At 44.3% G+C, this 27,360-nt stretch overlaps 1 protein-coding gene across 1 annotated transcript in view; it reads left to right on the top strand.

Annotated features, from left to right (window-relative positions):
- LOC147732801 (5-hydroxytryptamine receptor 5A-like) overlaps positions 1 to 27,360 on the top strand; it is a 363,378-nt gene that overhangs the window by 72,873 nt on the left and 263,145 nt on the right. The window lies entirely within an intron of this gene.

The raw sequence follows: 27,360 nt of genomic DNA, 5'->3' as shown, positions 1-27,360 counted from the left end.
TTGACGTATTGATATTACAAATACCAATGGCTTTTAATTTTGTAAATAATTAATACTTAAATAAAAGTTATTGTAATATATAATGGCAATAGCTTACACGTTTGTACATAACTTTTGTGAAGATTATGTTCAGTGTATTTTATTGTGACAAAAATCCAAGAACATTGCATTTGCACCTACACACACACAGAGCCACACACATATAGATGTGGTGGTGGTGGATCTGGGGGATATGGTGGTGGTGGATATGGTGGTGGTGGTGATGGTGGATGTGGATGTGGGGGTGGATGTGGTGGTGGATGTGGTGGTGGATGTGGATGTGGTGGAGGTGGTGAATGTGGTGGTGATGTGGTGGATGTGGTGGTGGTGGATGTGGTGGTTGTGGATGCGGTGGTGGATGTGGTGGTGGAAGTGATGGTGGTGGGTGTGGTGGTGGATGTGGTGGTGGAAGTGATGGTGGTGGGTGTGGTGGATGTGGTGGTGGTGGATGCGGTGGTGGATGAGGTGGCGGATGAGGTGGTGGATGTGCTGGTGGATGTGGTGGTGGTGGATGCGGTGGTGGATGTGGTGATGGTGGTGGATGTGGTGGTGGATGTGGTGGTGGTGGTGGATGTGGTGGTGGTGGTGGATGTGGTGGATGCGGTGGTGGTGGATGTGGTGGTGGTGGTGGATGTGGCGCTGGTGGATGTGGTGGTGGATTTGGCGGTGGATTTCATGGTGGATGTGGAGGTGATGGTGGATGTGGTGGTGGATGTGGTGGTGGATGTGGTGGTGGATGTGGTGGTGGTGGATGTGATGATGGATGTGGTGGTGATGGTGGATGTGGTGGTGGATGTGGTGGTGGATGCGGTGGATGCTGTGGTGGTGGTGGATGCGGTGGTGGTGGTAGTGGTGGATGAGATGGTGGTTGTAGTGGATGTGGTGGTGGATGTAGTGGTGGTGGGTGTGGTGGTGGTGGTGCATGCAGTGGTGGTGGATACGGTGGTGGTGGATGTGGTGGATGTGGTGGTGGATGTGGTGGTGGTGGATGTGGTGGATGTGGTGGTGGATGTGTCGGTGGATGTCATGGTGGATGTGGAGGTGATGGTGGATGTGATGGTGGATGTGGTGGTGGTGGGGGTGGTGGATGTGATGGTGGATGTGGTGGTGATGGTGGATGTAGTGGTGATGTGGTGGATGTGGTGGTGGTGGTAGATGTGGTGGTTGTGGATGTGGTGAAAGTGGTGGTGGATGTGGTGGTGGATGTGGTGGTGGAAGTGATGGTGGTGGGTGTGGTGGATGTGGTGGTGGTGAATGCGGTGGTGGATGAGGTGGTGGATGAGGTGGTGGATGAGGTGGTGGATGTGGTGGTGGATGTGGTGGTGGTGGATGCGGTGGTGGATGTGGTGGTGGTGGTGGATGTGGTGGTGGTGGATGCGGTGGATGTGGTGGTGGGTGTGGTGGTGGATGTGGTGGTGGATGTGGTGGATGTGGTGGTGGTGGGTGCGGTGGAAGTGGTGGTGGATGTGGTGGTGGATGTGGTGGTGGATGTGGTGGTGGTGGTGGATGCGGTAAATGTGGGGGTGGTGGTGGATGTGATGGTGGATGTGATGGTGGATGTGGTGGTGATGGTGGATGTGGCGGTGGATGCGGTGGTGGTGGTGGAAGTGATGGTGGTGGGTGTGGTGGATGTGGTGGTGGTGGATGCGGTGGTGGATAAGGTGGTGGATGAGGTGGTGGTGAATGTGGTGGTGGATGTGGTGGTGGTTGTGGTGGTGGATGTGGTGGTGGTGGATGCGGTGGTGGATGTGGTGGTGGTGGTGGTTGTGGTGGTGGTGGATGCGGTGGAAGTGGTGGATGTGGTGGTGGATGTGATGGTGGATGTGATGGTAGATGTGGTGGTGATGGTGGATGTGGTGGTGGATGTGGTGGTGGATGTGGTGGTGGATGCAGTGGTGGTGGTGGATGCGGTGGTGGTGGTTGTAGTGGATGTGGTGGTGGATGTAGTGGTGGTGGGTGTGGTGGTGGTGGTGGATGCGGTGGTGGTGGATGTGGTGGATGTGGTGGTGCATTTGGTGGTGGTGGATGTGGTGGATGTGGTGGTGGATGTGGCGGTGGATGTCATGGTGGATGTGGAGGTGATGGTGAATGTGATGGTGGATGTGGTGGTGGTGGGGGTGGTGGATGTGATGGTGGATGTGGTGGTGATGGTGGATGTGGTGGTGATGTGGTGGATGTGGTGGTGGTGGATGTGGTGGTTGTGGATGTGGTGAAAGTGGTGGTGGATGTGGTAGTGAATGTGGAGGTGGAAGTGATGGTGGTGGGTGTGGTGGATGTGGTGGTGGTGGATGCGGTGGTGGATGAGGTGGTGGATGAGGTGGTGGATGCGGTGGTGGATGTGGTGGTGGATGTGGTGGTGGTGGATGCGGTGGTGGATGTGGTGGTGGTGGTGGTTGACGTGGTGGTGGTGGATGCGGTGGAAGTGGTGGATGTGGTGGTGGATGTGGTGGTGGATGTGGATGCGGTGGATGTGGTGGTGGATGTGGTGGTGGATGTGGCGGTGGTGGATGTGGTGGTGGTGGATGTGTTGGATGTGGCGGTGGTGGATGTGGTGGTGGTGGATGTGGTGGTGGATGTGGTGGTGGATGTGGCGGTGGATGTCATGGTGGATGTGATGGTGGATGTGGTGGTGGTGGATGCGGTGGTGAAGTCGTGGTGGATGCGGTGGTGGTGGATGTGATGGTGGATGTGATGGTGGATGTGGTGGTGATGGTGGATGTGGTGGTGGATGCGGTGGATGTGGTGGTGGTGGATGTGGTGGATGTGGTAGATGCGGTGGTGGTGGTGGTGGTGGATGCGGTGGTGGTGGATGGGGTAGTTGTTGTAGTGGATGTGGTGGTGGGTGTGGTGGTGGTGGTGGATGTGGTGGTGGTGGATGTGGTGGTGGTGGATGTGGTTGTGGATGTGGCGGTGGATGTCATGGTGGATGTCATGGTGGATGTGGAGGTGATGGTGGATGTGATAGTGGATGTGGTGGTGGATGTGATGGTGGATATGATGGTGGATGTGGTGTTGATATGTGGTGGTGGATGCGGTGGATGTGGTGATGGTGGATGCGGTGGTGGTGGTGGTGGTGGATGGGGTGGTAGTTGTGGTGGATGTGGTGGTGGATGTAGTGGTGGTGGGTGTGGTGGTGGTGGTGGATGCGGTGGTGCCGGATGTGGTGAATGTGGTGGTGGTGGATGTGGTGGTGGATTTCATGGTGGATGCGGAGGTGATGGTGGATGTGGTGGTGGTGGTGGTGGTGGATGTGATGGTGGATGTGTTGTTGATGGTGGATGTGGTGGTGGATGCGGTGGATGCGGTGGTGGTGGATGCGGTGGATGTGGTGATGGTGGATGCGGTGGTGGTGGATGGGGTGGTGGTTGTGGTGGATGTGGTGGTGGATGTAGTGGTGGTGGGTGTGCTGGTCCTGTGGGTTCCATAAGGGTTTGTGACAGAGAAAAGATGATCTTATTTCAATAACATTTAAATTTCTGTCTGTATTTGTGTCTAAGACAGATTCAATTCTTCCGGAATTTAGAACAAAGAGTACATTACACAACCAACGGTCGAAGCCATCCCGAAAAAAAACAAGCATGTGATGGTGGATGTGATGGTAGATGTGGTGGTGATGGTGGATGTGGTGGTGGATGTGGTGGTGGATGTGGTGGTGGATGCAGAGGTGGTAGTGGATGCGGTGGTGGTGGTTGTAGTGGATGTGGTGGTGGATGTAGTGGTGGTGGGTGTGGTGGTGGTGGTGGATACGGTGGTGGTGGATGTGGTGGATGTGGTGGTGGATTTGGTGGTGGTGGATGTGGTGGATGTGGTGGTGGATGTGGCGGTGGATGTCATGGTGGATGTGGAGGTGATGGTGGATGTGATGGTGGATGTGGTGGTGGTGGGGGTGGTGGATGTGATGGTGGATGTGGTGGTGATGGTGGATGTGGTGGTGATGTGGTGGATGTGGTGGTGGTGGATGTGGTGGTTGTGGATGTGGTGAAAGTGGTGGTGGATGTGGTAGTGAATGTGGTGGTGGAAGTGATGGTGGTGGGTGTGTTGGATGTGGTGGTGGTGGATGCGGTGGTGGATGCGGTGGTGGTGGATGGGGTGGTTGTTGTAGTGGATGTGGTGGTGGGTGTGGTGGTGGTGGGGGATGCTGTGGTGGTGGATGTGGTGGTGGTGGTTGTGGTTGTGGATGTGGCGGTGAATGTCATGGTGGATGTCATGGTGGATGTGGAGGTGATGGTGGATGTGATGGTGGATGTGGTGGTGGATGTGATGGTGGATATGATGGTGGATGTGGTGTTGATGGTGGATGTGGTGGTGGATGCGGTGGATGTGGTGATGGTGGATGCGGTGGTGGTGGTGGTGGTGGTGGATGGGGTGGTAGTTGTGATGGATGTGGTGGTGGATGTAGTGGTGGTGGGTGTGGTGGTGGTGGATGCGATGGTGGTGGATGTGGTGAATGTGGTGGTGGTGGATGTGGCGGTGGATGTCATGGTGGATGTGGAGGTGATGGTGGATGTGATGGTGGATGTGGTGGTGGTGGGGGTGGTGGATGTGATGGTGGATGTGGTGGTGATGGTGGATGTGGTGGTGATGTGGTGGATGTGGTGGTGGTGGATGTGGTGGTTGTGGATGTGGTGAAAGTGGTGGTGGATGTGGTAGTGAATGTGGTGGTGGAAGTGATGGTGGTGGGTGTGTTGGATGTGGTGGTGGTGGATGCGGTGGTGGATGCGGTGGTGGTGGATGGGGTGGTTGTTGTAGTGGATGTGGTGGTGGGTTTGGTGGTGGTGGGGGATGCTGTGGTGGTGGATGTGGTGGTGGTGGTTGTGGTTGTGGATGTGGCGGTGGATGTCATGGTGGATGTCATGGTGGATGTGGAGGTGATGGTGGATGTGATGGTGGATGTGGTGGTGGATATGATGGTGGATGTGGTGTTGATGGTGGATGTGGTGGTGGATGCGGTGGATGTGGTGATGGTGGATGCGGTGGTGGTGGTGGTGGTGGTGGATGGGGTTGTAGTTGTGATGGATGTGGTGGTGGATGTAGTGGTGGTGGGTGTGGTGGTGGTGGATGCGATGGTGGTGGATGTGGTGAATGTGGTGGTGGTGGATGTGGCGGTGGATGTCATGGTGGATGTCATGGTGGATGTGGAGGTGATGGTGGATGTGGTGGTGGTGGTGGATGTGATGGTGGATGTGTTGTTGATGGTGGATGTGGTGGTGGATGCGGTGGATGCGGTGGTGGTGGATGCGGTGGATGTGGTGATGGTGGATGCGGTGGTGGTGGATGGGGTGGTGGTTGTGGTGGATGTGGTGGTGGATGTAGTGGAGGTGGGTGTGGTGGTCCTGTGGGTTCCATAAGGGTTTGTGACAGAGAAAAGATGATCTTATTTCAATAACATTTAAATTTGTGTCTGTATTTGTGTCTAAGACAGATTCAATTCTTCCGGGATTTAGAACAAAGAGTACATTACACAACCAACGGTCGAAGCCATCCCGAAAAAAAACAAGCATCCTGCTGTGAGTTAGAGGCCATTGAGGACCTTGCTGCAGGGGTTGCCTGGACGTCGCGCTCCATGGAAGGCTGAGAAGGCAGGCCAAGCGCCCAACGGGGCATTGGTGCTGTAGCCTGCAGACGCCTAGGTTGGCAAACCCCAAGCAGGAACAGCGCAGGAGTAGGTGAGGCTCCTAGTGCTAGCCATTGGTGCAGACTTCACTACAGCAGAAGGGTAATCTCCCTGCACCGAGGGATGATAAGTAAAGCAGACTGGTAGGCCGCTTGTCGCGCCTCCGCCCTTCTCTCTCCTCGCCGCACCAAAGTAGAGATGTTAACAGAGTTGGTCGAGCCGAGTATGGACGCCATTGTTTGCTTAGTTTCCCGGTCAACCGGATTACATGAGGCATTGGTACTGTTAAAAAAATACACATATATATTATCAAATAACCCCCCCCAAAAAAAAAATATATATACAACCAGGCGCCTGCTAAAATATTAAGCGCGGCGCCCATGTAGTTAATACTTAAGGTTACAATGCAGGACAACGAGGAGCAAATAGTGGAAAAGCGAGCGCAGCGGTGCACCCTAAGTGCGGCGCCAGAGTTGCCAAAAATAAAAAGAGATGTTAACAGTGTTGGGCAAGCCGTGCGGAATTACAATGAGAAACAAGACGGAGGGAAGGCAGAGAAGGGGGTGGAGGAGAAATGCGGCACGGCGGGCAGGGGAGGGGGCGGAGCGGGGAGAGGGTGTTAAGCAGCAGGGGCCTTTGAAGTGAAGCTAAGCTTCACTTCAAAGGTGTGGGAGGAGTGCGGCTGAGGGAACAGACGGCGATTTGATGATGTGCACGCGCATTTTGGGTCAATGCGCTTGCGCATTGACCTAAAATTCACGGGCACAGCACCAAATCGCCAGTTAGGTAAAGTCTGTTTAAGATGCTATTGTCTCGCTCTGCTCAATGCGCTTGCGCATTGAGAGGCGAGACCTAAAAAGGATATAACGCTCGTAAAACATTCCTTCATACTTAATAAAACGATGGTAAGGGAGGAGAAAGAACTGCTGAAACCCAGTGTTCGGTTGCACCTGATGCTTAAAACCTCCCCAGATATGGAACCATACTTGTCTCTGCCAATATCTGTCTATGAGCGTTTTCTACTTATCAGGTTTAGACTGAATCTTTTTCATTATTTACTAGCAGTACTAAGGGGAAGTCACAAAGAGAAAGTGTTAGCATCCTGTGGCTGCGACAAAAAGTCTCCTCAGGATTTGCTCCACCTCAAGTTCCTGTGCAAATATTATGAAATGCCCAGAACCTTTTATTTAAAACTTATTTAAAAAAAGTTAAACTTTAGGCAAGTACGTCCAGTTTTTTTTTATTTGCAAAAGCTTAAACCCAATTGTATCCCCTTTGTGGCCGGTTTTCTAAAATGTGCAATGAAAGTGTAGAAAAAGTTTAGATTCTTAATTAGATATCGTGTTTTATGGCCTTTTTAATATCAAAATGTTTTTTAACTATGCCATTCACATCACTACATCGACGAAAGCAATTCCCTATTATTGTCTCGAGGTAGGGCAACGAATCATTCTGTGTTTTTATTATGTCATTGTACTGTATTTTGGATTATTTAACTTTTATGGTTTCTGAAAATGTAAACTGAATAAAGTACTTTTGAACTTTGAATGTTATGTTATTTAATTTTTGCATAATTTAATTCCGTAGTGGGTTGTGGGTTTATATGGGAATAGGGTGGGAAGTAATTTAATTATAGTAAATTAAATATTAGTTTTTATGAATTATTTATTTTTTTAAATTTAATTTTGTGTTTTAGTTCTGTAGCGGGTTGTGTGTTTATAGGGGAATAGGATGGGAAGTAATTTAATTGTAATTAAGTAAATATGTATTTTTATTTATATGTATTGATAATTAATTAATTGTTAATTAATCATTAATTGGTAATTAATTTGTATTAATTGGCAATTAATTTGTATTAATTGTTTAATTGATAATTATGTTAATTGTGTTAATTTATTATTTGGAGTGGGTTGTGGGTTATAGGGGAATAGGTTGGGAAGTAATGTAATTGTAATTCAATAATTATTTATATTATTTTTGTGTATTGATAAATAATTTATTGTTAATGAATTATTAATTGGTTTTTTTTATTACTTATTACATTTTTGGCATTGAAAATGAATTGGTTTTTAACTAATTATAAATAGGTAATTAATTTTTAATGAATAAGATTTATTGGTATTTATAAAACAAATATCAAATATTTTGTAATTGGTAATTAATTTTAATTATTTTAAATTGGAATTGAAAATTAATGTATACTTATTTAAATATTAAATCATTACTTTCCCTACTGTTGCACTCTCTGGAGTGGGAATAGTAATTTTTACCCCTATGCTATCCAACGCTTTCCCTACTGTTGCACTAACTGGATTGGGAATAGTAACTTTTACCCCTACGCTATCCAACGCTTTCCCTACTGTTGCACTCTCTGGAGTGGGAATAGAAATGTTTACCCTCCCGCTATCCAACACTTTCCCTACTGTTGCACTCTCTGGAGTGGGAATAGTAATTTGTACCCTCCTGCTATCCAATGCTTTCCCTACTGTTGCACTCTGTGGAGTGGGAATAGTAATTTGTACCCTCCTGCTATCCAATTCCTTCCCTACTGTTGCACTCTCTGGAGTGGGAATAGTATTTTTTACCCTCCCGCTATCCAACGCTTTCCCTACTGTTGCACTCTCTGGACTGGGAATAGTAATTTTTACCCCTACGAAATCCAACGCTTTCCCTACTGTTGCAATTCTGGAGTGGGAATAGTAAATTTTACCCTCCTGCTATTCAACACTTTCCCTACTGTTGCACTCTCTGGAGTGAGAATAGTCATTTTTACCCCTACGCTATCCAATGCTTTCCCTACTGTTGCACTTTCTGGAGTGGGAGTTGTAATTTTTACCCTCCCGCTATCTAACGCTTTCCCTACTGTTGCACTCACTGGAGTTGGAATAGTAATTTTTATCCACCCGCTAGCCACCAAATTCTCAAATGTTGTACTTGTTCGAGTGTGAATACTAATTTTATTCCCTTAGGTATGTAACAATTTTAGTTTTGTTATATTTAATGTAGTGTAAATTAATATAACAATTATTACTTCAATTAATTTAATTATTATATATTATTTATTTTTATATTTAGATATTATGTTTATTTATTTATGTAAATATATTTTTTAATAATGTTCTAAATATTTTATAATTAAGATTAATAATTATTTTATAATATTATTAATTAAATATGTATGTTAAAACATTTTTTACATTACATTTATTCTTTTTACATTTTAAGCTTTTTTACATGATTTTAATTATGTTTTAATTAATTTTGTTTATTATTTAATTACTTTTATATATTTTTTTATACATTTAAAAAAATCGATATTTTAGTTAACTATATTTTAACTTTCTATTTTTTGGACCTGATATTTTAGTACTTACCTGTTTGTAGATAGGCATTCTATATTCTGTCCCTCGATATTTTGGAGTCTATATATTGGGCATTCTATATTTGGTCCCTAGATATTTTTTCACTGAACTGTAATAATCAATGTAGAAGGAGTTCAGGGGAAAAAACAAACTTGATATTCCAAATTAACACTCCAGAAAAGAAAAACATTTTTACTATTCTACCTGTGACATACTATTAGATGGCATAAGCATTAAATCATATTCTGACTCGTGTACCCATACACTTTAATTGACAGTGAAATATTTCACAACAACATTCCAAAAGAGGAGTACCAATTAGAAGGTTGTGATATTCAATCAGGGGGGTATACGAGATAACCCATTTCCCTAGAGGGAATTGTACAAATACCTATTTCCTTCAAAGATAGATACACAGTAGGTAAGATATATGTTACCAAACAAGGGTCCAACTTGTTGAGATGCAAACACCAGAAAGGTTTAGGGATTACTATCGATCCCAACAATGAAGAACAAGTGATTTTAGTTAGCAGATCTTTAGTGTGTTTAAACATATTTGAAGAATGTCCTGATGTTTTTACAAAAAATCTGGGACTGCTAAACAACTACATACATAAAATAAACTTAAAAGCCAAGGCCATACCTGTGATTCACAAAATAGGGCCCATTTCTTTGCTGTTCAAGGAGCCTTTAAAAAGAAGAATTACAGCCATTTGTAATGCAATTTGTCGTTGAAGAGATAGATTGTTCTGAATGGTTGCCCCCATAGATATCACACCAAAAGATGAAGGAAAAAATATTAATCTTGTTGTGGACTTAATGGATTTGAACGCCAACAAATGGGTGGATTGTCAACCCCTCATACGATACATGAAATATTGAGCATCATAAATTAGGCTAAATATTACAATGTCCTGGACTTATTCTCAGCATACCATCAAGTAGCACTTCATCCTGAATCACAAATGCTAACAGCCTTTACCGCACTGTTTGGAACATATTAATTCCTCAGAATGCCATTTGGATTGGCCTCAGCAGTCTCAGCATTCCAGAGAATAATGCAACATATTTTGAAGTAGTCTAAGAAAGTAATATGCTTTCAAGATGGCATATTGGTTTACAGGTCAAATGAAGACGAACATAATTGCAATTTTAGATCTGTATTGGGCAAGTCAAGAGACAAAGGGCTCACTTTTCAGAAAAGTAAATGCAAAATAGGTGTCAATTCTGTGGAGTAGCTTGGACAAACAGGGCCTTATTTACAAAAAATGATGCAGCTCAGCGACTCAATCCATTTTGCTGCAGCGATCTGCATCATTTTCAAAGCACAGTGATGCATCATATTAATTACAATATGATGCATCCATGTGGTTTCCCCTGTGCTGGCACACAATTGCCTGCCATGTGCCAGCACAGGCACCCTTGCCATGTTGCAAGGATGCCTGCGTTGCGGGGATGATTGCTTTGTGCTTCCTGCACAAAAACAATAATTGATGGCATTTTCCTTTTTCTGCAGCATGCATAGAAAAAGGAAAGAAATAAGAAGAAATAAAAGTATTTTTGCTTGCTATGCCACTTCTATGCCTCCCCTGGGAGGCATACGATTCTGACGCATTCCCAGCTTTACAAAACTTTGTAAATCTGTGAAAGTGTTAGGTTCCATGGATGTTGTAAGGGAACACCCACAGCAACACCCATGGAACGCCCCTTTCACGCAGAGTAATGCGTGAATGGGACCTATATGTAAATGGCCACGAAAAGTCACGCACAGTGACCTTATGTGGCCTTGTAAATATGGGCAGGCACACTGCGCACCTGTGCGTCAAAACAGTGTCCCACTTGAGCCACAATGGCCTTTGTAAATGACGCCCACATTTTCTAATGAATGCATTGAACCCAAAAAAGTTTTTGTAGAATCAGTTTGCAAAGCTGCCACACAAACAAATAAAGATGAAATCAATTTTTGCTTTGGATTGACGGAATATTTGTCAAAATTCATGAAGAATGTTTCTGATTTGGTCCAACCCATTAAGGTCTTACCCAAAAACCATACACCATTTGGATAGAGTGATGAACACATTAATACATTCGTCAAAAAAATGAATGCCACTGCCAGTGCTCCAAATATTGACAGTTGCAATGTAAACCTGAAAGCCATCTTGACTACTGATGTGAGCAACTAAGTAATAGGTGCCACATTATCGCAACTTGTTGAAAGCAAGGAAGGAATAGCTGCACTCACATCAAGAACTCTTCGTGACTCAGAATTAAACAATTCTACTGTAGAGAAAGGAGCCCTAGCTTTTTTGGGGGCAATTAGCCATGTTATGTTTTACCACTAGGGTCTACCTTTTGTGTTGAGAACAGACCACAAACCGTTGCTATCTGTCCTGTGTAATAAGGTCACGCACAAAACCACACAAAGGATATCCAAATGGGTTTTGTGCATCCGTGTTTACAATTATAAGGTAGAATATGTCCTGGTAGAAAAAAAGCTTGCAGTACATTTTTTTGTCCAGATTACCTATTAAGAACAAATCCGACATCAGTGACCCAGAATTTCCCATCTTAGGTATATTTTTCAAAGCCATTTTAAAAGCAAATCCAACAGACTACATTAATAAAGATACAACTTTGAACTCAGTGCCCCTATGGCTTTAAGGGAACTCATCGCTAACATTGCCAATGAGAGCCACTTATAAAGAAACCTCACAAAAACTAAAGTAAGAGCAGAGTGCTGGTTTCCCTACATGAATTCTACCTAGAAGACATAATCAAGGACTGTCAGGCATGCAGCTTAAGTGACAAAACTAAGAATACCAGGAAAACTCCACTCATCCCATTAAGGTACCCTTTATTGCTTGGGACAAATTAGGACTCAACATTGTTGGCCTCATTCTTTCTCTGGGATTCCAAGCCAAGTACATAGTATTACTCAATGATTATTTCTCTCGTTGGATATCCATGAACTTTATAAACACAATCAAAACTATATCCCTCATCAACTTCTTATCCAACATGTTCTCCTCTGAAGGAATTCACAGGACCCTAATTACAGATAATGGTGTCTAATTTGTATCTGAGGAAATGAAAAAAATAATTTCTGATCATTCAATCAAACATTAAAAATAACCCTGTACTGTCCAAAAGCCAATGGAATGGTGGAAAGGGTTAATACAATGATTAAAGAGGTGGTACAGCTAGCTATTGCACCATCCAAGCCCATTATTCAATCAGTAAAGGAAATGCTTGGTCTTATCATACCAAACCCAATAGCGTCAAAGTTTTGTCACCATTTGTAATGCTCAAGACAGAAAACCTGATACTAAATTGACTGTTCGAAAACAAAAGTGTTACAATGAATAAAGACGAGTTGAGGGAAAAGTTCATAAAGCATAAAAACAAATGCAAAGAGTGTTATTATAAAAAATGGGGAGTGAGAAAACTAGAGTGGAACGATGGACAATAGGCTTTGGTTAAGAAACCTCTCCATAGCAATACAAATTTGATTAATATCACAAACCATAAAGAATCAAAGAAGTGAAAAACAATGGGTGGTTGAAGTGTGTTCATGGAAGATAGGATTGTACCATTGTGCAGTATGGTTAGATTGTAACAGTTGTTAAAGAGAATTATTGTTACAAGATGAAGATGTTGTTGATAAGAGGAGCAGGAAGCCATTGTGGCACATAGACTATCAAGTTAATTACCTTTAATCTTTAAGTGTTAAGGATAAAGCGTATTGATTAATTGTGCGAATGCAAAAACATGAATTTAGTCATATAAAAGCAATACATTGAATGGAATAACAAAAAGAAAAAAGAGAGAAAAAGAAAAAGACTCTCTATATCATATTCCCTTTTTCTCTCCATTATCTCTATGTTGTTCATCACATTATATTTTGTTGTAATGCTCTTTGTGAGGCAGTTTTGTTTCTCTATTATCAAAGGAAGATGTATTGTAATGTTCTTCCTAATAGTGTATCCCATTTGTCTAGGCACCCCTCCCACCCCTTCCTTTGATTTATTTCCTAGAATCTTCAGGTAGAGCATATTGAGAATGTTAAAATCCTTTCACAGAAGCTGAGAAAGTACTGTTGGCCAGACTGGGGACATTTGAGTGTTGACTCTGAAAAAATACAAACATTGTTTTCGCTTCAGAGTTATCTTTGTCTCTCTCACTGAGAGAGGTATGCCCAAATATAGATGTTCTTTGATGATGTCAAGTGTAAAAAACATGAAATTGTGATTTGAAATAAAAAGTGTTCAGATCCTTTCTGTTTCTCTGTTGTGTTTAATGTTTTGTTTGTTTATCCATTAGCTTACTTTCCAGGACAGAGAAGTTCACCCCTCGCAAAGACATGTTGCAGCAGCCACAAAAAACAAGTACTGGCAATACCAGTTGGGTTGCAAACACAGGCATGTGCTAATGTTACTTTTGCAAGCATTAGTGCAATAAAGCCAGACCTATAGTTTTTTCCAACACTTATAAAATGCACAGCAGAATCAAGCTGCAACAGTTCTTTAGATGTAGCATTTTGGTTTTTTTTAAATAGTTAAGAGATGTTCTAATTTTCAAAAAAGCCTCAAAGTCTTTTTGCAAGTTTTTTTTCAATGCTTTTATATTCTCCTTTGTTACTGTTTTAGCTGAAGGGTACTGTAAGCAAAATGAGAAACAAGCAGAGTTTCAAAAATGTTTTTTTAGCTGCTGAGTGTTTTAGTGGTGTATTGACTTGCGATCACTGACTGAGTGACAAATTTTCAGGCATTCATGGAATTAATTTTGGGTTGTATGTTAATCACTTTTTTCTACATATATTGTTCTCGTTGTGTTTGTGCATTTACAGCTGTTCTAGTTCTAGCGATAACAATTTTCCCACATGCTAATAAAGATTCAGGGCCTGATTTAGAGTTTGGTGGAGGTTTACTTCATCACAAAAGTGATGGATATCCTGTCTGCCAAAATTAAAAGTCTCATAGGATATAATGGACTTCTACTAGGCAAACAGGATATCTTCCATGCTTGCAATGGAGTAACTCAACCATCAAATCCTAAATCAGGCACTAAGATACTTTTTTTAAGTTGAAAAGAGAATGTATTAAATAAATTTCATCAATTAGTAGACAATCTTATAATGATAATAAAAAAGTCCATTTTAATTATTCTTGGCATAACAAACAATTGTAATATGATGCTAAATAGATAAATACCAGTTTGAGGATAGTCTTTATTGTTTTAAAGTGTACTAGGATTGATATGTACTCAATAGAGTCTATGGTTGTAATATACACCATACAACCAAGCTTGAAAGGTGAAGAGTTTTTCATATTTTTTGTTATCTGTTGAAAAGCAACAGCAATCAATAAATCAACTAAACTAATATTGAGTGGACAACAATTCCAAACATCTGAAAGACTACCTAAAAAATATTTGTCAAAGAAAAAGGTACATCAAGGTAAAAAATATAATCAATTTGATTTCAAACGTTCCACCAAAATGTTTATGTGTAGGGACAGGAAACTATAATATGGTAAAGTGGTGGAGATCATTTGTTTGTTAAAGGCAACTGGGGTAATCATAAACCTGTTATAAATGAAAATAGGCTACTAATACTTTTCTAACTAAAAATGTAACTCCTAATCTACAGTTGTTTACTACCAATTACACCATGTAGTAAGCAGCAAATGTACATCATAGTAATTCAAAGCAACTTCTCCCACACCTAGTGCAAATCAGACAAACTGACACATTCTCATTCACTCATAAAGCCTTTTGCTCACCTGTTAATAAACATAGAAAGCTACTCACAAACCACTTACACATTACCTCATTTAGTTTCAATATTTTCTCCAAAAATTTGATACTCTCTTAGAACATTCACATACATATGTACATTTTCAATAATTTTGTTCTCCAAATAAAATGTCATTCACATAACTGAAAATTAAATTTGTTGATCAAATAATATTTTTTGATCTCACCAGAAAACTACTGTCATGAAATGTAAAAACTAAGCATAAGAATGGCAAACCACTCTCACACAAGGGGGTCGATTCCGATTCGGGAAAAACCGCTCCGAATAGCCGTTCGGAGCATTTTTCCCGTACGATCGTACCCTGCAACGTCCCCCGTACGTACGACGAAGTACGATTCATACCAGGAGCCGTACTCCGTACGAGTCGTACAAGACACCGTACGACTCTAATCTCCGTACGATTCTCCCTCGGAACCTGCTGTACGCGACATCTGTACGGTTCGCGGCTGGTTTTTACGACCCAGCAAGTACGATACATGTTGGGTACGCACCGTTCGACCCTTTTTCTACGGGAGCTGAAAACAGCCGTAAAAGCAGAGTTTGTGCCGAAACAGGAACAGAACGGCCCCCCGGTACGGTGCGTATCCCCCATGATCGCAGGGGTACGCACCGTACCCCTGCGATCATGGGGTGTATGAGCCGTACCCCCATTGTACGATCGGTGTACGAGCCGTACCCCCATTGTACAATCGGTGTACGATCGGTGTACGAGCCGTACCCCATTGTACGATCGGTGTACGATCAGAGTACGAGCCGTACCCCCATTGTACGATCGGTGTATGAGCCATACCCCATGTACGATCGGTGTACGAGCCGTACCCCATGTACGATCGGTGTACGAGCCGTACCCCATGTACGATCGGTGTACGAGCCGGGGTACGGCTCATACACCCCATGATCGCAGGGGTACGGTGCGTACCCCACGCGCTGTACGGGGTGTATGTAATCATGCACTTTTCTGTACGAATCCCCCTTACCTGACGTGGACCGTACGAATCGCGTCCTGATTCCCCGGTCCGGATCGTACTCGTTGGGTCGTACGGCGTGTGTACGAGTCGTACGGTTCACAGTCTCAGCCTTGCAATACGTACGGATCGCGACGATTCGGACGGATTCACGGAATGCGGATCGTACTACGCGACTCGGACGGACGGGTATGATTCGTACGGAAAGGGCTACGAATACGAATCGTACGGTGGATTTTTTTACCGGATCGGAATCGAGCCCAAAGAAACCATAAAGCCCAAAGAAACCATAAAACGTAGGAGTTTCAAATTTGCAACTTCTGATAGTGTGGACGGCAGTAAATAAAAACATAACTTTCATTATGGTATTTTGTTACTCCATTCCTGAATGGTTAGTATGTGTTAACCCTTTCATGCACTCTTATAAAGTCGCCCAATATGTGTGGATGTTTTGCACACTTCTGACATTGGGCTACATGTGGGCGATATCTGTGCTACATTGGGCTCTTTTCTCTCTGGTGGGTATCTTGGGAGATTTACTTGTTATGATGCTCCCTAATCTCCTATTTACTGCAGTATCCTCAGTAGAAAATGCTTTCAGTTTTCTGCTTTGATTCCATCAAGATGGCGGTCAGATGTGCCACACTTTTGGTATAAATTCAGAATGTTAGCACTTGAGGTTCTCATCAGAACACTGTAGTAAACAGCAGATCATCAGGAAGTTAACTGGCAGTTTGCTGCTGGTGTTGAAAGTGCAGGCTTCAATCTACAAGTCAGAATGTTTTAATAAAATAGAAGAGGAATATATTTGAGAACTCACTTAAAACGTGTCCTAATTATAGTCTCTACAGCACTACCCGTAATTTATATGATGTATTGAAACCCCTAATTTTGTTCCTTTCTAAATTAAATGATTTAAGTTTTAGCAGTTTGATGCAATTAAGATGGGTTGAGGTGTGCAATACCTTTGTCATAAGTAATACTGTCACTGCTCTAGTTGCTGTTTAGAACACTCTGGAAGGCTGCAGTAGAACACAAGGGAATCGACTGACAGGTTGCTCCTGTTGGAACTACATGTTTTACTGAGAACGACAGACTTCATTCTCATATGGCTAAGACACATAGTGTAAATTTACAGAAAATATGCTCTTATTTTTGCTTCTGGAGCACCTTTTATAATCTTTATGGGAAAATCATGGGAAAGCAGTTTACTCTCCGCAGATGGCTCTTTCACAAGGTAAAATCACCTTAGAACACAAAACAATTGCTAAAATTAGTATGGTATCATCAACAAATGATTTCTCTTTTTGGTGACCCTCAAAAACTGCCATTCACTACAATTCATTTCAATAGTGTGCTATTATGTATATTGGTCGCAAGATGGCTGCAAGCACTTTCTGGTTGAAGTGCTGACAGCCAATCAGATGTCATCATACGATCCGTGCATAGGCTCTGCCCAGATATCCTATTTCTCAACAACGACTTAATAGATTTACACCAAATAACGGAAAGCGTAATATGCGAACCAAAATCTACCATTCCTGCAAATTCTACCATAATTACGTCCAGCAGTTTGTGCTATAATCATGTTCAAAGCTCCTATGAGAATTAACATGGGAAATCATATTTTTTTTACCCCCTCTTATTCTCAGCCACCGCTTGACCGATCACAGCAAAACTTTCCATGCACAACAAGACTTACTAAGTCACTATTTATGAAAACTTTAGTGAAGATTTGTCAAACGACCCCAAATATATAGGCAAGTAAAAAATGCAATATCTCTATATATGTGTGTGTATATATATATATATATATATATATATATATATATATATATAGCTAGCCGCTCGTTGTTCGAAAGAACACACCACACTCGCGGGGATAGCAGAACGTCAGCTTTATTCTGCAGCAGCACACTGATTCGCTCAGGATCAAGGAGGGAACCCCCGTTACAGAGGTCAGAAAGTTCAACTTGTATTGTCCGACGCGTTTCGAAGGGCTGGCCTTCTTCCTCAGGGAAAGGTGAACTCTGAATGGCTGATGCAAGTAACTTCTTTATGTAGTCTATGACACGCCCGGTATATATATATATATATATATATATATATATATATATATATATATATATATACACATACTTCTTAGCAAAAGGAATTTTCGGCACTCAATGTGGTCAAAGATGTTTATTCCTCAAACCGGGTAAAGGGTGTAGCAAAGGTCTATCTTGGACGCTTTTCGGCCTTTGCCTTTGTCAACATTCAATTGCCATTTTTTCACTATATTTTTAGTCACCTGCTAATGCAGGGCAATGTGCATAGAGAAAATACTCCAAATGTAACTAGGACAAGGTCTATGCCTCATTTCAAATTGTGTATCATTAGGAAAAAGTATTCATACAAATAAATAAATCCAAAAGCTTTCCAGTCACCAGTCCATTTACATTTTTCAATATTTTCAATTTTGAAAACCTTCTTTTCAATTCAGCGCTAGTGGGCTCTTTATTAGAGTTTCATAATCTTTGTTAATTTTTGACTGGAAGTAATGTAAAAATATAGCAATATATAGTTGAATAATTAAGATTAATAAATTGCAAATCCAAAACAAAGCTGCTAGCTGAACAATATAGCCTTAGTGGGCTTTGTTGTTCTTCTAGATCATCTTCTGGGTTTGTTTCCTATTCTCTACACTGCAATAAAGAACACAAAAATGTGATCAGAGAATTATATCTCTTGAGAATTGGGTTTTTCTGCTGCTTGCAGATTAATGTCAAATCACTTCAAAATTCCATAGCATGGTCCCATTCATCCAACCTCATGCAATCCAATTCTGCAAAGCCTGAATGGTTTAGAACATTGTATTATGCGTGGGCCGCCAGGCTGTCAGTCCAAAGTCAGCATTCCCACAGCGGCAGCTTGGCTTGGCCAATGAGAAGGGCTGTAGCAGATGCCAGCACCCTGCAGCGCCTTCTGCACGTCTGTGCACTGTGTGCGATGCACCATGTCATGCATGGCACACAGTGCACACACACCAGTGCATGGAAAGGCTACCCCTCCCTGAGAAACATCACCCATGGACCCTATGTAGGGTCCCTTCCTTCCCATTTCACCATCCTTTTGCGAGGTTCCTGCTATGAAAAGGCTGTGGAAAAGGGAACTCATAATGCCAGTGGTGGTACCTGCCTTGCGACTACCTCCATTCACAGCCACCTTTACAGCACCATCAGGATCATACAGCCTGATTCATGAAAACCGGATTCTGCGATTCTCAATTAGCGATTAACTGCGAATCGCAATTGAGAAATCGCAGAACGGAATTCATGATGTTTAGCGAGAAAAAAAAGCGAATCGCACGCGGCCGCAAAAACCGTTAGCGATTATCGAAAATCGCAGAAAAATCGCAATTTCCGGATACATCCGTGTCGGATTTGCGATATCGCAAATCGCGATATCGCTAATTGCGAGATCGCAAAAAGCGAGATCGCAAAATCGCTAGATCGGGAAAACGGGAAGTCGCATTTTGAGCACAGTAATGACATCACAACCAGGAAGCAGCCAGTTCCCACCCCCATTCACCACAGTGAGGCAGACCTCGAGGCAGCCACAGAGACAGCTCCTGCTGGACACCTTGGATTACCACTGCCAACTACACTGCAGCTATGGCTGAGGAGGCAGTACCTGGCCCCAGCAACACCACCGGGCGCAAGAGAAAACTAAAGTTCTCCGAGCAGGAGTTGGAGCACTTAATTGAAGGGGTGGTGGAGAACCACTCCAAACTGTTCGGGAAGGACTCAAGGAGGGTGCCCGAGCAGGAGAAGCGCAGGATCTGGGTGGGGATAGCGGCCGCTGTGAACTCTGTGGGTGTGGCCGACAGGTCACTCGATGAACTTAAGAAAGGTGGTACGACCTCCGAGGTCGTGCCAAAGAGAAGGTAGCCGAGAGGCTTGGAGAGTCCCTGGGCACTGGAGGGGGAGGACCTACAGTCCCTCCAAACACCCCCATGGAGGATCGAGTAGAAGACACGCTGGAGGCTGAGGCGTGCATCGGAGTCACCCGATTGGACTCATCCCGCCCCACCGAAGAGATTCAAGGTAAGTGGTAAGCGACTGCGACCCTGTCCCCTATGAATGGCCATGACCATATAGCCTCCCATAATGGATAATGGATACATGCAACTAATGAACGTCCATTTCCCTCACAGGTGGCGCAGACAGCAGCGACAGCGAGAGGCTGCACATAGATGAGGAAGCACAGGATGACGAGGAGGTGCCGTTACAAACCCAGCCTCCTGCGCCTGCCGCAGCAACAACCCCTGCAGCCCGGGCCACTACCAGTGTGCCTCCAGCCCCTGCCGCAGCAACAACCCCAGCAGCCCGGGCCACTACCAGTGTGCCTCCAGCCTCTGCCACAGCAACAACCCCTGCAGCCAGGCCCACTACCACTGTGCCTCCAGCCCCTGCCGCACCAGCAATGCCTAGCTTGACTCCACCAGCAGCTGGTGCATCAACATCAGGTCCCGCGACAGCAGCGACACAGCGGCCACCCACTGTGTCAGGCCAGCAGAGCAGGCGTGGCAGGGATCGCCTGCAGACCAATGCTCCCAGCACCAGGAGGGGGAATGGACAGCGGCTACCGAGCATGAGTGTTGAACAACGTATGCTCCGTATTCACCAGCTGCAGGCACGCCGGCAAGGGGCCATACAGCTGCAGCTTTATAACATTGGCCGCAATGTGGCAGGTGTGGGGGACCGGATAGACCGCATGACGGCAGCCATGGCAGGTGTGGGGGAGGGGATGGCCCGCATGACTGCAGCCATGGAGGCCAACACCGCTGCAATGATTTCGCAGCGCAACACAGCCTGCCGCCGCCACCGTCAGCTACTGACCCGGCTGACGGCTTACACCCGGTCAAACTATGTTATTGGCAATGCCACCTCGCAGCTATCGCGCCGGTCCCTGGCGCAGCAGCAGCAGCTCATTCAGTGCTGCGAGGATGTGGCCAGGGTACTTGAGCACCTGACCACTGCCGTGACGGCACTTCACCCTGCTCTACCTGCCACTGTTCGGGGTGATGATGCCAGTGAGGGGACATCAAGTGTGAGCAGCCACTCTGCCTCACACGTAGGGGCGCTGAGACGCAGCACCAGGCCCACTGCAGGGACACGTGCGTTGGCTGAGGAGGAGCCGGAGAGGCGCTTGGGTGCTTCGCGCCGGAGGCGCACCTGACTGAATAGTACTTGTTCAGGCACAAGCTGAACATAAGCCTGCCCTGTCTATTGCACGCAGCAGTATGCTGAAATACTGTTTGCAATTGAAGGATGAAAACTGCAACCATTATTGTGATTCAAACAATAATATTTAATTTAGCATCACACATTGGCATTGTGTCATTAATAAATGTTGCATGTAATTGTGATTTGTGGGGAGAGGGTGCACTAGAAACTGTTCATTGTGATGTGGTTGCGACGTCTGTGGCCTTCAGCTGGGTTCTCCCCGCGTGCATGGCGCGCATGTGCAGGTGGCCGGTCGTCCCCTTCCGATTCACTGCCAGAGATGTCGACAGGTATCCGGCACTTGGTAGCAATGTTGTGTAGTATAGCACACACAGCCACAATGCAGCAGCACACTTCAGGGCTGTAGTACATGGCCCCACCGGTCTTGTGAAGTATGCGGAATCTGCTCTTCAGTAGCCCAAAAGTTCTCTCAATGCAATTCCTTGTGAGTGTGTGTGCTACGTTGTAACGCCGTTGCTGTGGTGTAGCAGGGTTGAGGTATGGGGTGAGGAGGTATTCACGCAGGGCGTAGCCACTGTCACCTGAATGAGAGGAGCAGAGGGTGAGTGCCTGTGCAGCGCAGCTACTTCATCGCACTGTGACATTGTGGACAAAGTGTACTTACCAAGTAGGCGTCCTTCCCCAAAGTCTCCCCTGGCCAGTCGTGTGTGGAGGCCGCTGTGCCGGAATATGAATGAGTCATGTGTACTCCCCGGGTACTGTGCCACTATGTCCGTGATGTATGTCTTTGCATTGCAGACCATCTGGATGTTGAGGGAGTGGTAGGACTTGCGATTGCGGTACATGTACTCCGTTGCAGCTGGTGGGCAGATGTGGATGTGTGTACAGTCAATGCATCCTATCACGTGTGGGAAATGCGCAACATTGTAGAATTGAAGCTTGGTCTCATCCAATTCCTCTTGGCTTGTTGGAAATTTGATGTGGTGGTGTAGCTGGGTCAGCATTGCTTCAAGGAAACTCCCTAGGCAGCGGGACATGGTGGGCTGGGATATCCCCCCAGCAGCCGCAACTATCCCCTGGAAGTTCCCGGAGGCCAGGAGGTGCAGGCTACACAATACCTGGACATGTGTTGGCACGGCATTGGTCGCCTTGTTGGGTGCTGCATCAGGGGGTCAAGGTCCAGAACTAGCTTGATGATCATTGCCCCATTCAGGCGGTACTTTGCGTAAATTTGCTCTCTGGTTTGGCCCAGCAGGGTGACCCGCTGGCGGAAGATCCTGGCCTGGATTCTGCGTCTCCTCCATGCTGCTCGCTGTAGCCTTCGCCGCCTGACCACCATGTACATTCCTGGCATTGTGACGCTCCTTATGCTGATGCTGCTTCTCCTTAAGTGTGTTTGGGCAGGCCAGCACCAGTTGCTGATAGGCTAACGGTTTTTCAAAAAAATATTTCCTATGGGTTTGATGGTTACCACCTGCTTTGGGTTGTCCTGAAATTGCGCCTCGCAAAATGCGATTTTGGGTTTTTTCGCTAATTGCGATTTGTCATGAATCCCGATTGCGAGGAATTTGCGATTTCGCTATTATTTTTGCAGAATCCTGATTTCTCGCAATTTCCGATTCGCAAATGGTCTACTGCCGGGATTCTGCGAATCTTTTAGCGATTTCGCAATTCTGTGTTAGCGAATTCGCGTTTTTTATGGTGAATTCGATTATGGGAATTGCGCCCGCGATAGCATTTTCGCAGCTATTGCGAGCGCAATTTCGCTTCATGAATCAGGCTGTAAGATCCTGGCAGTGTTATGTCGGGCTGGTGGGGGTCTGACCATCAAGCTTGTAATCAGGTGGTCAGACCGCCTAGATTACGACGGTCCAGAGACCGCCATACTCATAATCAGTCCCTTAATATAAAAACTTAGTAATGACACATTAAACTTACAAATTATACTAAAAGTAATACAACAATTATCAGATTATTACTAATACCTAAAAATTATATAATAATTATTATATTACATTCATTAATTAATTATATTTAATAAAAGTATATTAAATTACACAATTTGTCATACAACAATATTTAACCAAAACAATTTTGTAAATATAAAAACAATATTCTTACCTTTTATTTTCTGCCCCTGGATATTTTTCACTTGATGATGTTTTTACCACACTATTGACACACCACAATGTTTTTGAGACAATTGCGGAAATCCTTTGTTCTGGAGAAAAAATACAGAAGCTCATAAACCATACTCCAAATGACAAGGGTAAGACAAAGTCAGGTGGAATGTGGAAAAAGGCAAGTCTTTAGCGCCTTTCTGAACTCCAACAGGTTAGACTCTTGACGTAAAGCAGGTGGCAGTAAGTTTTACTTCTTTATAGTCACCACAGAAATGGCTCAACTACCCAGGGATGACTGGTGAAATCTGGGTAACTCAATAAGAAATTAGCCCCCTGATTTGAATCAATGTCTGGGTTTGCACCACTTAAGATAGTGATAAGGGGAAAAAGGCCTTGTATGTAATACAGCTTTGTGCACAAGGCAAAGAGATTTAAACACAACATATGTCAGTGCCTGGATGCAGACGCAATTATCTTGGCTTGACCTGGTCTATCTGAGGTACGGACAACACACTCCAAAGCCCGCTTAGTGAACACTAAATTATTCATATGTAAGAGCTGGTGCCTGCAGAAAAGAATCTAAAAAATGAAGGAAAAAGTTGATGGGCCTCAAGGGCAAAGCAGGCCCCAATTTCATCCCTCTTGGCTTCATTGGAGAAGTCAGAGAAGACGGCTGTAGGTGAAAACCGTAAAAAAGCAACAATTGGCCTGAAGAAAAGAGGACAGAGAGTACCTCGAATTTAAAGCTTGAAAGGAGCAAAAAATAGCTACAAAATATAAGTGTGGAAGGAGTGGTGAACCCATTGAAAAATAACACTTCAACTGTGTTGCAGTGCAGAGAACTGATCTTCACCTCCTTATATACACTCCGAAACCAGAACAGGAAGCTGGGAACTAGAAATTAGGAGACATGTTGGATTGAGAAAATTAAATAGAACAAATGGAAAAATTGTTAATAAATATCATTTGGAATGTTCTGGAAGTCCCAGCAAATTCCATACTATCTATGAAAGAAAATTACTTGTTAAGGAAAGCTCATTGAGTTCTGTTGCGGAATTGTAGGTCTGGAGGTGGTTAGGGCGCAGAAGATCCATGTCAAGGATCAACTCTCCCAGAGGAGAAACATGACCCACCTGCCGCCTTGCTCTAGGAAGGCCTTCCTGCTCAAGCCATCCCTTGAAATTGCTGGGAAGGATGCAATCCTGTCACCGAACCAGCAACGCTCATCAACCCCACCCGGGTAAGGGTGATGAATTGCCAGTGGAGTGAGTATCAGTGCATCTGACAGTACGTTCCTCAACCAGTAACACTTGCGTAGTGGCCAGAGTAGGAGAAATAAAGGGCCCAATTATGAGATCAGCAGTCTGATCCCTGGACTGCCGGTGCAGTGGTCAAGAGAACGTGGCCAAGCCGGCGGCCTCCTGACCGCCGTATTACAATGTCACTGTCAGGCTGGCAAGTTTGTGTCAGCGGTGCCACAGCAGTGGCATGCTTCAGTTTATAGAGCCTGAAGCATATGCCGCTGCCTTGGCATCGCCACTTGCACATCGAGTGCACTGTGTACCAAGGGCCATGTTGTGCATGGTGCACAGTGTACTCACAACACTGCTATAAAAGGAGGCACAACATGTGGCCCCATGCACTTTACCCAATGGGGAATAATCACCCTGGGGTCCTGTTTGGGACCCTTCCCTGCCCTTCTGCCAACCTTTTTTCATGGCGGGGGTCCCCCCATGAAAAGGTTGGTGGAAAGGGAGGTTGTAATTGGGATGGTGGTGCCAGCATCGGCACCGCCTTCCAGCCTCATCACTTTCCCAACGACTGTGGGATCCAGGCTCTTGGCAGTGGTGGCAGTCTTGTGGTGGTCAGACCCCCATGGTCATAATAGGGCTGTTGGACCTCTGAGGAGGTGGCGGTTGAACCACCACTGTGAGTACATCGGTCTTCCTCCCAAATACTCATAATCAGACCCACAATATCTTACCTTCGAATCCAATGCTAACCTGACAGCATAATCTTGCATCAACTGTTGCTTGGGAACCGCATATTGAAATATATCCAAATACACCAAGTTGCAATATTCCAGATGCGCTGAAATAAAAGCATTCAGAATGTACACTTCATGAGAAAAGAAAAACATTATGGTACTATAGAAAGTGGACTTCTGCTAGCCCTATTATTTTCAATAAAGCCCCCTTTCCTACAGGTGTTCAAGGTGCTTTTCTGGAGTTTTGAAAATGTTAGTGGCTAATAATTATACACCTACACCTTTTAAAGTGGTCTTTTAAAAACATGCATCAAAGAAATGTATTTTATTTTTAATTAAATTTCAGTCATCTGAAGGTTGTCAAGCACGGACTACGTTTATGGTTGTTTGCTAGCAGAACACTACTGGCTTATTCTAATAGTTAAAAGCCACCATGATTATATTTCTTGAGAAATAATTATTTAAAAAAATGTAGAGGCTTAAAGGTGAGCACTATAATTTAAAAACTGACATTGAAAAATCGTGTGAAGGGAATAGGGCCACATGCATCAAACTTAGGCATTGCGATTCCTAAATTTCGATTTTTAAGAAATCGCAATTTAGGAATGACAATTCCTTATGCATGTAGGAATCACAAAAAAATGTGCGATTCCTAAACTTTCCTAATTTGAGACTCGCAAATTGCAAATCGCAAATAAAGAATGACTTCCCATTCATTCCTATGGGCCTAGAGGCCCATAGGAATCAATTGAAATTGCATGCGCAACTTGCGTGTACCAAATAGGTACTCGCAATTTGCGCATGCAATTTCAAGGGTGCAAGGGTGCCAAAAGGACACCCTGATGCACCCCTGAAAGTGCAATAAAAAAACATGTAGCACACACACATGCCCAAAGGGCATGTTTGTGTGCAACATAGAACTTTTAAAAATGCACTTTTGTACATTTTTCAAAGTTTTTGCAAATTACTATCAACTTTAAGTTGATGGTAATTTGCGATTCTTAATATCGAAATCGCAGATGTTCTTTATTTTTGTTGTATTGCATTTAGGGAATCGCAATTTGCGAATCCCTAAATGCAATCACAATTTAAGTAATCACAAATTTTGCAATTACCAAACCCCTTGCGTGCTCAGGACGGCCCCTGGCTGTCCTAAATCATGCTGGGCGTGTGCTCAGGTTGGCCGTGGGCTGTCCGAACGCTGCCGATTGCCCAGCACGGCGCGAATTCTGTGCCTGCGTTGGAGAATTAATTAGTGGGCGGAGTTCAGACGGCCCCCGGCCGTCCTGCGCACACACCCAGCAGAAGTAGCATGGCTAGGGGCCATCCTGAGCACGCAAGGGGTGACGCCCCCTAATTAAATCCCCGCACCGCAGCGCAATTATCGCCGCAGGGAAGGGGTTAAATAGTGATATTTACATTTGGGATGCTGTATCCCAAATGCAAAAACTGCGGTCACAAAAACAATGATGCATGTGCCCCTAAATGAAATAAAAAAGTGTGCAACAGTTTGTATTAGCAAAGAACTCAAATTCAAAAATTGCTTTATTCGATCATATAGCAAGACCATAAAAGCTCTTTACAATAAAACACCCTAGGATACAGAAAGAAGGGTAAAACTCTATTAAAAATACAAAAGTCAGATAGTCATCAGATAAAAAAATGGGTGTGTGCAAAATCACAAATAATTATAAGTTCTAACCTAAACAATTGGCTCGCTAAAATTTGATTATGCTATATCCAAATAGTGGCTATGGATCACCTTATGGGAGCTTCAACAGTGATTCAAGTTATTATATGGATAGGGAAAGAGGGGGGAAAATTGAGAGGGGAGAATGGTCGCCAAGGAAGTTCTAAAAACTAAGTGTTTCGCCATATATCCCCAAGCCATCCTCCCTCCTACTATCTAACTAATACTACCTCCTAGCTGATGTGTAACTTCAAATGCTTGCTTAACGGAACTGCTGTCAGTATTTAGCTCGTAATGCTATAGTACATCTTCTTAGTGGAAAGCATTTAGAGATACATAAGAGCTGGTTTAACCTGGAGGAAATTTTTCCGTCTCAAGAATGGAAGAATAAATTGTTTACGTAAATCAATAAAGTGCTCACAAAATAAAATAACGTAGGTTGTGTCTTTTGGCCAAAAGTTATCACAGGAGCACAGCCATAAAATATCCATTTTGCTCCATTTTTATTGTTGAACAATCACTATATGTAATAGA

Source organism: Lissotriton vulgaris, chromosome 2_1 (assembly GCF_964263255.1).
Source record: "Lissotriton vulgaris chromosome 2_1, aLisVul1.2, whole genome shotgun sequence".
Classification (NCBI taxonomy): Eukaryota; Metazoa; Chordata; class Amphibia; order Caudata; family Salamandridae; genus Lissotriton; species Lissotriton vulgaris.
This window is presented reverse-complemented; position numbering and strand designations above follow the sequence as displayed.